We start from the raw sequence: 12,396 nt of genomic DNA on the forward strand, positions 1-12,396 counted from the left end.
GCGTTTACAAAACTAAATAGTCCACTCTCCGTAGCCAAATTTAATGTTGAATTGCACCTTAATATTTTGGAAAATACATTAAAACCATCCAACGTTACAATTCAACAAAAGTTTTCAAAGTCGAATTTTTTCGTATTTAAAATTATGGTCAAATGTGCATTTAGAGTTTATGCGTAAGGATGATCTGTATTATTAAGGACTCATATACTCTGTGGCATGACACGTGCTTAAAGAGTTCGAGAATTTTTTGACTCGAGACATTTTCATCTTATTTTTCAAAAATTCGGTCACAATATTATTCCAAGCTTTTTTATATATAATCTCATTTTATCTTGATATGATATTTAAAAAATATGAAAAAAAATAATGAAAAAAGTTAATGAAATATAGGTCTCATTTTTTTTAATTACCTAGAGTATCCACTAGCGGGCCTAGTGACTATTTCCCGCGCTGATTTGTAGGTACCTGGCCCAAGGATTTAAAGCTGCTTCATACCCCTGGCCCAAAGATTTAAAGCGCTCCATACCCCTAACCCAAGGATTTAAAGTTGCTCCATACCTAAAACGACTATTCTCCGCGTTGATTTGTAGAAACCTAGCCCAACCCCTGGCCCAAGGATTTAAAGCTCGCCCAACCCCCTGGCCCAAGGATTTAAAGCTGCTCCATATCCAAAATGACTATTCTCCGCGCTGATTTGTAGAAACCTGGCCCAAGGATTTAAAGCTGCTCCACACCGGAAGGCATGGTTCGATCCCATGACCATTTGGTTAAGGATGGACGAGTCTCATGCCACTCCACCACACCCCTTAGGTTAAATATAGATCTCATTTTTATATAGAGTATTAATTTTATAGTAGAATGTGAGTATAAGGATTAAATATAGTGTGGAGTCTCTATTATCTAAAATGAAAAAAAAAGAGTGAGACATTAAATTGTGAACTTCCCAAAATAGCAAATTAAATAGTATCCTCCGTCTCAAAGAATTTATTTTGTGTGTTAGACGAAGAGAATAAAGTAAGAGAGACAAAATAAAGTAGAGATAAACATATTTCTATACTTAGTAATGAGTCATCTTGGATGAAATAAACTAAAAAGAAAAATGAGTATTTTCGGTGTACAAAGGGATTATTTATTTTGTGGGTGACGGGAGTACTCTCTAGTCTCTCCGTTCCATTAAAATAAGTAAATAACACATTTTGAAATAGCAGAATTTTAATGTCTAATACTAGAAGTTTTATGGGTGGAGAGTGAACCCACCTTCCTAAAAAAAATACTCCCTCTGTCCTATAAAAGTTGAGACAAAACTTTTAGGCACGGAGATTAAAAATTTATATTAAATAAATAGGAGAGATGAAAAAAGTAGGAAAGATAAAAGAGAGTAAAGTAAATGATGGAATAAAGTAAGAGTGATGAGATGTTTTGCCTTTTATTAAAAAAGGAAATTATTCAACTTTATTGGGACGGACTAAAAATGAATACGATTCAACTTTTATGGACCGGAGGGAGTATTCCTTTTAAATAGAAGTGTCTATTTTTATAGAATGAACTAGACTAACAAAAATAGCTAGTCTATATTTATAAGACTAAAGCGTAGTTAAACCTATTGAAATAGTTTTGAAAATGAGCAACTACATTAGGACATTTTTATTGGATTATGACGTTGTCTAACCTTAGAATATGATGGTGCATAATTTCAATCGTTTGGAGATGAACAACTCGATTCTCAAGTCTAGACTCACACTTGTAATACCGTATATATATTCATCTTGACATCTGAATCTCATTCTATGTGACTAAAAAGCAGCTATAGATATGAATCTCATTTTATATATTAATTTTATATTTAATAAATATAAATAAAATAAATTAATAAGTATGACATTATTTTTATTTATTAAAAACATACTATTGAATAAGACTAAGATGAAGGACATACTTGATGACCTTAGTGTGACAGATTCAGAGAGGGACATGAGGGTGTATTCCTCCCTTCCCAATTACCATGGATCCGAACATAAATTGTTTATGGCCATCCCTCCGTTTACTTCCGATATCGCCTTGATGGAGATGGAAATCTCCCAATACTATCTTGGGTCAACTTGTTGCAAGTCCAAGCTATATTTAATTTAAATCTGGCTCTTAAGAGCCCAAGTTGCCCAATTTGATATCCAAACCAAATTTAGGCTCCGCAAATTCCATGTTTGTGTAAAAAATTCAATGTCAATAGTCTTCTGTGTCGTATGGGGTACTACTTAGCTGACGACATATGCCTAAATTAAAATGGCCTGTATTTATGAACACGCACTTGCCAAACAGATGAGAGAGCTTTATTGGGGCGAGGAGGATGTGGGGCGGCCATTTTGTGTGCTCCAATCGCGCTGGGCAATAGAGAAAGGCCCAACACGATTCTTCTACAAATCTTATATCGCTGATGTCATGTATACATGCATTATCATGCATTACATGATATTCGAGAATGAAGGTGGATGAGCTAGAAATTGGGGCGAGGAGGACGTTGGACCAAGCTTCGGTGTAGCCCATGAGCCCCAAAATCAGGGTTTACCAGCGACTTCAATAGGGTTCTTCGTGCACTTGTTACAAATTGCGAGGAAGAAGCTCATGCTCAACTCCAGTAGGATATGATTGAAGAAATTTGGGTACGTAACTGTTGAAGCATATTTGTACTTTTTTTAGTTTGTTTTTCGTTGTATTTTTTTCGGTATTTTAATATCACGAAGATTTTCATATTGTGTTCTTAAATTCATTTTAATTTTGTATTTATTTTATTTGATAACACAAATTTAAAAATAAAAATTAAAAATAGTGTTGACATGGAAGATGGGGATAAGTAGATTTATAGCGGAAAATTTAGGATGCTATTACAAGTACTAGGACTAGAAAATAAAATGCTAACATGAGAGAAATGGGGATAAACAAATTTATAGGAACGAATTTATAGTCCACAACTATTGTCTATTAATGATAAGAGCACTTCCAATGGTCCGGCGATAACACTCGGCGATTTTTCGCCGAAAATCGCCGAGTTATCGCCGGCCGTTGGGTGTGTTTCGGCGATAATTCGGCGTTAATTCTACCGAATTAACGCCAACTCCCGATTCATCGCCGATTTATCGCCGAATCATCGGCGCCCACTGTAGGCGCGATTCGGCGATTTTTCGGTGTTTTTTTTTTTTTTTTTTTTGAGTTAGGGAGAAATAAGGGAGAAACCATTGGAGCAATTGGCTAAAAGTTAACTAAAAATTGAAGATAAATTTTGGTATTGATATGACAGGAGTTAGGGAGAAATAAAAGAGTTTTTAGGGAGAGCATTGGGAGTGCTCTTAGCCCTTCCGCATAAAATTAAATTGTCGGCCAAATTCCATTCCATTTGTTAGTTACCACCTATACGGTATCATCTTGTACCCCTTTCTTTACATCTCTCTCTATCTTTCTCTCTTAGACACGTGACATAAATTGAATTCTATACCTCATTTTTATATTGTAGTGCACGAGGCGTTGTATTTCTCATTTTCTTATCTTTCTTTTATTGGCAGAGCTTCACTTTGAGGACCAAAATCTTGACATCATCAGAATTGTCACAATTTCCTGTACTACAACAATTTCCACTTTTATATTTTGTTGAGTACTTTTCACACTTTTAACTCTGTAAGTGCAGCAAATGCATGCGATAAATACATCTATATTGTTATTGACAATACAAAATAAAAGATGGGAATGTGGTAGCACCTAGGACGCATTAAATTTTCTTTTCCCGGCCTTCTTTTTGTTATACAAAGTCAAAAATTTATATACATTTGATATCTTGGGCTATAGTTGAACCAAACAAAATAAAATATAGAGATTCTAAGTTCTAGTTTATGTTTTACTCAAACCCTCACACAAAAGTTAAGATTGTTTTGGTCTTCTTTTTGTCGGTTTTAAGTTTTTTTTATTACCCTTCAGAGAATATATAGATAAAAAAACATGATTTTATCAGCCAAAGAGCCAGAAAGAAGGTCGAAGCCGAGTCTAGGTGAATAATATAGTTAAGTAAGTGAGGAGGCAAAATAGGAAATTGGGAAGATGGGGGACATAACGGCAAGAATTGTTGTTCTTAAAACATTTAATTTGGATTAACGGGTGACTTTTAGTTAAAATTTATAATTTATAAAATAAGAATAACATTTAAATCATAAAGTTTGAACAAATTTTGCCAAGTATCGTAATATTTGGAACCAAAATATTAAATTATAAAATTTCAATTGTCTCATTCGTATACAAAATGATATATTTGATAGTGTTCAAAACGGCAATGGCTAATTGTGAGACTATTAAAATCGTGGCTTAATTACTTAATATATCATATAAAGAAAAGAAAATCCGGAAACTCATTAATTAATTTTTCCAAGTTAGGTCTCTCTCACTCTCTAAACAAACAAATATACATACACTAACTTTTCAATTGGTCCGAATTGTTACTCGTAAGTTTGGGCCCAAAGATCTTTTAGATCAGTAAATGAGTTCTCCTTTCTCTATGTTGTGTAATTTTGGTGGAGCACAATCACACATTCTTTATCAAATTTGCTTTGTGATAGTTCAAGTGTGAAATTTAATGCGCACAACTATCGACTCTCGTTCAAATAAATGCATCTACTGACACTGTAAATATCCTGTAATAACATAATATTCCCTCCGTTCATAAAAAATGGTCACAGATAAAAATGGATAAAATAAAAAAGAAAATGAGGAAAAATTAAAGTAAGAAAGATGCAAAGAAAAAGTGGGTAAAATATGAGAGATGATAAAAAATAGGAAAAATAAGAGAAAAACTTTTATTTTTTAGAAATAATACTATTTTTTTGGACATCCCAAAATAGCAAAATGAGACTATTTTTTACGGAGAGAGTACTAAATTCGATAGGAACTTATTTTCTTAATTATGATTACATTTTAAAAAAACTCTAATAATGAAATAAATGAGCACTGGAAATGAAAGATAAAGTTTACATAATAATAATTAATAATTTATAAAATAATTAAAATATAATTATATAATATAAATAGTATGATAAATAATTATTATACAAATTTTTCATCGCACTTCACTGCTTATCAAATTATGTGTATTAAGGAGAGTGAAGAATAGATAGTAACAGAGATTTTCCTATGCCAGTTGCTAGTTTTTTTTTTTTTCTTTATAACGAAAATGGGTAAATAAGATTAGGCTTTGACAAAGACATTCACCAAATTAATCATTCACATACGTACCATAATTTAGATGGATGAGTGCTTGACAAAATAATAAAGCCATATGCCATGTCTAAATCCATTTATTGTGTCAATTAATTATAACGACATTATATGCTCGTCATTTTCTGCCAATAGCATTCTGCTGTAAACACAATAATCAGTTGTCCAGCTTGTATTCAAGCACAAATTGATATAATATAGCATCTAGGCCATGTTTGGTTGCTAGGAATCTGTTCGGGAAAATAATCTGATTCCTTAAATTTTAAATTTCTGTGTTTGTTTTAGTTTTTAATCAAACTGGGAAAGTAATCAAAACCTGAGAATAAGGAAAGTTAGTACAATTTTTCAGAATTCTGAATCATAGCTTTTCTTAGTTATTCTTTTTCCCAGTTTTAGGATTCTTACATATATAATGCAATATAGTATAGTTATTATTATTATTATTATTATTATTATTATTATTATTATTATTATTATTATTATTTAGAATTTTTTAAAAATAATATAAAATATAAATCATACTACTTAATTTTAGAAAATAAATAACTATGATTAAAATTATCATAATTATAACTTATTTTATAATAATTCATAATAATAATTAATAATTTATAAAATAATTAAAATATAATTATATAATATAAATCGTATGATAAATAATAATTATTATTTTTATAAATTAATAATTAATCAATAAAGTTATAGTGTAATTTTCATTTATTAAATTTATTCACTTATAACATCCTTAAATATTATAATTATAATACTAATTATTATTATTATTATTATTATTATTATTATTATTATAATAAATGAGTATAATATTTCAAACTATAATTATATGTATTATTTTATATTATGATAGATAATCCATATTTAAACTATCCATTGTAATAATAAATATAATAATATAATTATTATTATTTGTAATTAATAGTTTATTAAGAATTTTATATTATTATTCTTTTTTATAAATAAAAAATAATAAGTATATTTTTAGTTTGATGTTTAAATTAAATATAAATTTAAAATTTTGATATTTTCCCAAACACAGGAAAGTAAAGTTACTAGGAATCATTTTCTTTGTCAACTTTACTTTTCCATCAACCAAACATGGTCCTAGTATTATTAGTTATTTAGTTTGAGAAATTTATATGAGTCGTGGTCTATGGTTATACTGTAACACTTAAATAGGAGAAACTTTAATTCAGATTTTGATTGATTGTGGAAATAAGTGAAAATTATTGTATACTGCTCCATAAAAATTGTTTTGTCCGAGTTGTTTAGATACGCAATTTTCTCAAATTATAAACGTACATCACTTAAGCTCATTGCCTCTTATTTCGAATTATTTTCGAAGAAAATGTTTCGCGCATATGTTTTTTAAACAAGGGCGTATGAGCGTATCACATGCACTGTATTATTAAACTATGATCACACATTTTTTTTATTATATTAGTACTCGATATATCTATTAAATAATTACTATTTTTTTGTTTGATGAAGTATTTGAAAAATAAATTTTAATATGTTTGAAACTTATTAAGGGGGCTTTTAATTGTTTCATCACTTTGCCAGTTACTGTGAAATATCGTATTTATATACTCCCTCCGTCCCACTTAAAATGCAACATTTGGAAATCGGCACGGGATTTTATATAGTGTTGTTTTGTGAGTGAATGAAGAGAGAGTAAAGTAAGAGAGATGAAAAGTAGAGATATAGTTTTTTCCATTTTAAGAAACGTTTCATTTTTAATGGGACAATCAAAAAAGAAAAACGTTGCATTTTTAATGGGACAGAGGGAGTATATTTGCTGTCTTTTTTAGACTTAAGGTAATTGTTGTCTTTTGTAGAGTTAACTTCCATGTTTTCTTGAATTGGAAAATCAAACAGCTTCTTTCTTTTTTCTATTCAGATCTATTTTATTAATTCTTCTTTTTTTAAATAAAAGATTTATCAAATTAAGAGAAAGAGAAAAAAGACAAGTTGTCAATTTTCAATACTGCAGTCCGATTGTTTAAATTTAATCCCACCGATTGTTTATAAATCTGAATTTATAAGAAATGTCAGACGTCCTAAAAAAGTGTCTTTACTTCTCTAGATCAAGACCACAAATTCTTTTTCTCTTAAAAAAGAATCTAGACTTAACGGGCCGTGAAAAAAGGCCATTGAAGACATAGTATTGGGTTGAGGCCCAAATTAAACAATTAGAATACAATAATTAAATCGGGTTATTGTTAAAAGTCCTGCTATTTTAGAATGATAGCTTAGGTCTTAGTGTGCCCGAAGTTATATTTTAAAACTAGGCTACAAAAACTCTCTCTGCATACCCTCGATTGTGCTCTCCTTTTGTCCTTCCGTAGTCCCGTTTCAAACGTCAAGCAGGAAAGCTCTTTCTCATTATAGGACATTTGTCACAATCGCAGAGGTCGGGACTAATAGGACTTTAAGAACGGAGATTTTTTTAAGGTTTCAATAAAGAGTTTGACTAATATATTTAATATTTAAATAATGGAGGAAAATATCAGATAAATGTAATGTCAAACAGTTACTATTTCATAATTAATAATCCAAGAGTAAAAAGTAGGGCTGTCAAAATGGATATCATGAATTGGATACTCGACATCCAAACCCGAAATAACGAGTAATTGGATACCCAATACCCAATTTTTCGAGTTTCAGGATTAGGTTCGAGTATAGGATTTTTGGATTATTGGGTATCGGGTAACCCGATATCCGATCGGGTATACCCAAATTACCCTAATTGCCCAATTTTTTAAATTTCTATTAAATTTAATAAATTATGTATCTATTTCATTGTTTAAAAAAATTAAATGTACTCCAAAAATCCTTCACTCTTAAGTCACATTTAGGGTTAAGGGATAATTGCGAAATTTATTATGGATGAATGATATGAATTTTTTATTTCTAATAATTTGTAGTTTTTTTTTTTTTATCTTAAACTAGAAATACTTCAAGTTTGTATTTCTAAAATTTTGTAGCTAATTTTGTTAAAGTAATTAAAAAAATATAAAAAAAAATCCACAATCGGGACCGGTTACCCGAGTCGGGTATTTGGGTACCTGAAATCATTTTCGGATCGAGTATCCGCGGGTATTATTTGACAGGCCTAGGGGTTCAAAATATAATTTCAAAAAAAATAGTACTCCCATTTCAGCAGAAGCATTCAAGAGTAAGAGTGACGCCATGTATGTAGACACGAGACCCTCGGAGTTCAAAAATAAAATCCAACAACAATTCAGGTTCGACTCAATACCACCCCAAACTCGTCGCCGCTCAACCTGCATATGAGGAAAACACATGCTGGGTTTAATTCTATAAAATACTCAGTGGACTTATGCCGAAAACACAGTTATAAAAAATTATCATATTTATCATGCCATTGTCATATAACCATCGGAGTTTTTGCTTTAGAAATGCCCGAGGCACAAAAATATTTCATCGTTCAAAAATTCGTGGTTGGCCGACCAAATTCCCATAGACTTCAACCATATCTGCACATACATGACATGGACTGTGACCACAATCCAAGTCACAAGACCGGCCAACTCGTACGCTGGCACACAGTCAGCGACGGATCTACTCAGCGGGGGCTTACCCGGCGCCGGACCTCGAACCACCCTTATACCGCCGCGCTCCGACCGTCTCCGCCCCGGAGCGAGCCGTCGAGCCCCGACTCCGTCTCCCTTGTGCAGGCTGTACTCCTCCCGTCCTCACCCTCAATTTTAATTTCTATAACAGAAAAGTGGGGAAGAAGAAGAAGAAAAAAAGTAGGCTTTTTTTATTTTGGACTATTTAATTCATTATTGGATTACTATTTTATTTTGGGCCTTTTAATTAAAATATCAAACAATGTCAATCCTAAGCCCTCACACAATTAGCCCAATTGCCCAAATCTTCACAGAAGCAGACGCAAACTTCACGCCTGGTGTTGTAGGCTAGAGATTTTCGAATTGCTTGATTTCGTCTGCCGCTGCCGGAGTTCTTCAGCGCGATTTAGGTAAGAATTCATATAAATAGGTGATATATCATATTGAGTATCTCAAGGGCTCAATTTCAATTTCTCTTTATTTGCTTCAATGCTTTTTAATTTAATCTGTACAGTATGCTTCAATTTTCAATCTTCATAAATCATAATTGTTTAATTGGCTTGGATTTGAATTTCAATTTCTCTTTATTTGCTTCAATGCTTTTTAATTTAATTTGTACAGTATGCTTCAATTTTCAATCTTCATAAATCATAATTGATTAATTGGCTTGGATTTGATAGTTAGACAGTGAGGTGAAAATAGAATGAGTATAAAATCATTTACATTGTCTAAATAGTACTCCCTCCGTCCCAGAGAAGTTGGCACACTTTCCTTTTTAGTTTGTCCCACAAAAGATGTCACATTTTCCTTTTTGAAAAAAGTTCTCTCTCACATGAATAAAAAAATTATATTTTCTCTCTCCATTTAACATACAAAACAAAACCTCATAAAATCCCGTGCCATTTTCAAAGTATGCCAACTTCTCTGGGACGGAGGGAGTATGTTTGTAAAGTTATTACTGTATGAATATATATCATCTAACACTAAGAAATTTACTACCTCTGTCCACCAAAATTTGTCTCATTTTTCCATTTCCGTCCGTCCCCCAAAATTTGTCTTATTTCACTTTTATCATTTTTGGTAGTGAACCACATATTCCACTAACTCATTTCTACTCACATTTTATTATAAAATTAATATATAAAATTCCCGGCCAGCAATATCCAACACGCTATACAACAATCTTTTATATTATTGTTGTGTAGCATTTATAAATTACATATTGAATTTTTATTAATATAATAATTGTTAAATAAATTAATCTCATAGAAAGAATATTTTTTAACATGCATTAAAATTTCAAGAAATATCACAAATATTAGTATTTTATGATTGAGTTTTAGCATATATATCAAATTTATCATAATTAAATATTTTATATTTTATAAATATAACTAATTTTCATTATAATTTATTGGATTGTTCGAGCCTTAACCTTATCGGTAGCAACCCGATTAACCCGTTGGGCTAGCCCGAAACCCGAGCTTTTAGGGTTAGGACCGAACTTTTACAATTCGGCAAACCCGCACCCAATTAAACCGCAATCCGAGTAGGGTTGCCCCGAAATCCGATCAGCCAGCCCGATTGACATCCCTAATATTGCTAGATACGTGGTGATATGATGTCACTTTAAGAGGTGTTATCATTTTAACACGAACTGTTTTCGATCTACACAAATATAGTATATATTTCCTATTTGAAAAAGTAAACAAAACAGAACCTACCCCTCCAAAATAAACGCCGACTACCTCTCTCCCCCAATTTGAGCTCAAGCACATACACAAATCCCGTCGGCTAAAACACCAAAAGTTAGAGAAGTTAAAGCTCCGTCGCCCTGCACCAAATCGACCGCACCGTCCAGATCGGCAGATCCGTTTTTCATCCCCCGAAGCAGCCCCGATTAACCCCGCAGATAAGTTCTTAGTTTGATTTCGTGAATTAAAGTTTGATTCTTTAATTCAGTTTGCTTCGATTCATTCGATTAATAGATTGATTACAGATTGTGGTATACGGTGGTGTATGCAGTATGAAATCGGATTGGATAGAAGAATTGTATACCTTCAACAACAAATAGTGGCTCCTGTTTTTATCCTCCCTCGGTCTCTGCCTGAAAGTGTCTTGTGTTTCAATGTGTGAATTTATCTTGTGAGAAAAGGAACATGGAAGGATAAATACCGTGGTGAAATTATGATTGGTGGGTTGGAAGATGAACTTGTTTCGCTGCTTCCTCCGCCGCCGTGAGGGAGTTGTGATTTTGCAGAGGGTTAGGGTAGAGGAATTATATAGCCGGTTATTGAATAAGCAACTTTTGGTGATTGATTTCAATTGATTCAATTGTGGTCTAAAATTTGGAAAGATTTTGAAGATTATGGAGTAACTCATGAAACAGAGGAGGAAGATTGATTCTAGCGTAAAATAAGTTGGGAGGGGTCTTTGGGCTCAGAATTAGGGTAGGGTACGATTTAATTAAATTCATTTGGGCTTCAAGATCCTCTGTATTTTATTCAAGTTGTATAGCCCATAATTTATATTTTTAAAAGTTGGACTTGTATCAATTATTTAATTTATTGGATTTAATACGGAATTGAGTTCAATAAATATTTCTCAAGAAAATGAATTTTAAATTGTAATTTCGTCATCGCAATTTGCAGCTCATAAAACAAATTATCAAACATTCGAGTAACATATAAATTCATCATGCATCAACTAATCAAACAACCACGTCAAGTAATCAATGAAATTAACTCAATTAAAACACAGTCAAAACTCCAACTTAAAACTAGATCACAACAATATCAAATAGCAATTTCACTCGTCATTTAATTCATGGAGTCACGGCATTAAAAGCATTAAATGCAAAAAAATTAGGATTTAAAAATTAGGGTTAAAAAAGTGGGACGTTACGACATTGTCCCAAAGAAACCGATGGAAAATATTTGCATAGCTACATCTAGAGTTCATCCTATAGAGGAAATATCTCTAACACAAATGCCTTTGATCAATAATAACATTCCAAATTTACAAGTCAACGTGGTAGCCTAGATAGGGCTTAGTTATATGGGCTCATTTAACGGTTTGGTAGATATGATAAAACTCATATTATGCACTTAAAATCTATCTTTATCTTAAACCCATCTTACTCTTTAATATGTCTATCAAATAAGCACTCAGTAACAAAGGATCAATATGTAGTGAATGTATAATCTAGGGATGTGGATTGTGGGTACTTATATTCGTATTACCACCATTTATGAGTATAATTAAAATTATAAAGATCTAGGGCAGCCTTGAGTCAATGACGGACGGAGGAATTAAAACTCGTGGGATCGAATGTAAGTTTTGTATCTCATATATGTGACATGTGATAGAATCCTAAATAGAATTGGAATTTAGTATAATACATATATTTGGTATAAGACACATTTTCCCTAATTAATTAGCTATCAATTAATTATTGTATTAATTGGAAAGGAAATAGAAAGGGACTAGCAATAATATATATATGAATACATATTCCCTAAATTAACGTCATAAT

General features: G+C 31.7%; 1 long non-coding RNA gene across 1 annotated transcript; it reads right to left on the reverse strand.

Moving 5' to 3' along the window:
- Positions 1-8,305: 8,305 nt before the first annotated feature.
- LOC125191925 lies at positions 8,306-11,433 on the reverse strand. Its single transcript, XR_007171275.1, has 3 exons — positions 11,037-11,433; positions 10,920-10,968; positions 8,306-8,552 (listed from the first exon to the last, which is right to left on the reverse strand). It is a non-coding gene; the product is annotated as an uncharacterized LOC125191925 (long non-coding RNA).
- Positions 11,434-12,396: the final 963 nt, after the last annotated feature.

The sequence above is a fragment of the Salvia hispanica genome, chromosome 6, assembly GCF_023119035.1.
Source record: "Salvia hispanica cultivar TCC Black 2014 chromosome 6, UniMelb_Shisp_WGS_1.0, whole genome shotgun sequence".
In the NCBI taxonomy this organism is placed as follows: Eukaryota; Viridiplantae; Streptophyta; class Magnoliopsida; order Lamiales; family Lamiaceae; genus Salvia; species Salvia hispanica.